Below are 2,103 nucleotides of genomic sequence, written 5' to 3' on the forward strand. Positions count from 1 at the left end.
TCTCTCTCTCTCTCTCTCTCTCTCTCTCTCTCACACACACACACACACACACACACACGTCTTACACCTATTTTCTTCAGAGTTTTTAAAATCATGAATGGATATTGGACATTGTCAAAGGCTTTTTCTACATTGATTGAGTCAATCACGTGATTTTGATCCTTCTGTTTATTTGTTGATTTTTTATGTCAAACTATCCCTGCATCTCCATGTCTGGTATTTTGTTGAGGATTTTTGCATCTATGTTAATTAAAGAGCTTGACCTGCAGTTCTTTGTTGGTTGGGCCATTTTGTGGAATCAGGGCTATGCTAGCTTCCAGGAATGACTTTGGGAATATGTCTTCCCTTTCAATTTCATTAAAAAGCTTGAAGAGTATTGGTAATAACTTTTCTCTGTAGTTCTAGAATTTGGCTATGAATTCATTGGAACCTGGGCTTTAGTTAGTTTTTTTCTTTCTTTTTATTGTTTCTTGAGTTTGATTTCCTGATATTGGATTTTTTTTTGAATTTGTATAATTTTTTGATTCAGCTTTGATTGTTCACATATATCCAGGAAGCTATCCATTTCTTCTGAATTCTCCATTGTATTAGAATACAAGTTCTTGAAGTAATTACTAATGATCTTCTGTGTTTGGGCATAGTTTATTGTGATTTTATCTTTTTCATTTCCTAATTGCATTGATTTTAGTCTTTGCTTTTTTGGTAAGGTTTGTCTATTTTGTTCATTCTTTTGAAGAATCAATATTAAAAAAAAACAAAGAATTACTCTTCAATTCATTGATTCTTTGTATATCTTGTCTCATGTTCATTAATTTTTGCTCTGATGTTTATAATTTCCTTCTCACGGTGACTTTGGGTTTGCATCATTCTTGTTTTTCTAGGATCTCGAAATGTGCCATTAGGTTATATATTTGGACTTGGTCTATTTTACTGATGTGGGCATTCATGGCTATAAACGTTCCTCTTAGGGCTGCTTTTATTATGTCCCATAAGTTCTGTTATGTTGCCTATGGCAGAGAGAGCCCCATGTGTTGCTGAGAAAAACGTGTATTCTGTTGTTGTATGGAACACTGTAGATAGCTATCAAGTCCATATGTTTGAAAGTTTGGTTCAACTCTGATATTTCTTTGTTGATATCTTATTTATTTATTTATTTATTTATTTATTTATTTATTATGTATTTAGTACAGGGTCTACAGGGTCTCACTACACAGATCAGACTCGGAGCGATCCTTCTGTTTTCAGCCTTCCAAGTGCTAGGATTACAGGTGCGTCGCCACGCCCACTCTCAATCACTGTCTCAGTGAGCCCCGGAGGTGAGGGGATTTGTATCTGAGCTATCTGGCTGGCCCCCATTGATAGTTTTTCTAGCTAATCTGTCTGTGACTGTGAGGTAGTGTGATCCCGTATTATAATTGTGTCGGTATTTATCTTTTTGGGGGGCTTGTTAATGTTTGCTTTATGGAGTTGAGTATGTTGGTGTTTGTTCATGCAATTTATAATTGTTATTTTTCCTGCAAAATTCTTTCCTTAACCAATATATAGTGATCTTTTTTGTTGCTTCTAATCAGTTTTTGCTTTAAATCTGGTGTGTCTGAAATTAGGATAATTACTCTTGCTTTTTTCCTAATTCCCACTGCTTAGACTATTGCTCTCCATTCTTTGATTGTAAACTGGCTATTTTTTGGATTCAATGTGTTTCTGGTGTATTGCGTGTTATGGTTTGTGTCTAGGTGTCCCCCCAAAGCCTCAAGCAGTCTCGGGGCAGCTTCTGAAGTTTGTGATTGATTATTGTTGGTGTGGATGCTGCACCTGCCCTGGGGCAGGTAATTTGTATTTCAGTGTAAGGAGGGGAGAGAGGCTGGCTAGCTGCCTGGGCTGCTGCCACTCCCTTTGCTCTCTGCTCTTTGCTGCTGCCTTGAAAGGCTGCTCTTTGCGCTGTGCCACTCTTGCCTTGGAGTCAGCTGAGTGCGGACTGAAATCTCCAGTAACTATGACTTATCCAGCTGCATCTGGCTTGGGTTTGGCTGCTGTGCTCAGCTCCTTCCCGCTGCTACCCTTAAGGGTGAACCTGTTGTGCCCCTGTGGCGAGATGTTCTGCTC

The sequence above is a fragment of the Octodon degus genome, unplaced genomic scaffold (genome assembly GCF_000260255.1).
Source record: "Octodon degus isolate 3935 unplaced genomic scaffold, OctDeg1.0 scaffold00082, whole genome shotgun sequence".
Lineage (NCBI taxonomy): Eukaryota > Metazoa > Chordata > Mammalia > Rodentia > Octodontidae > Octodon > Octodon degus.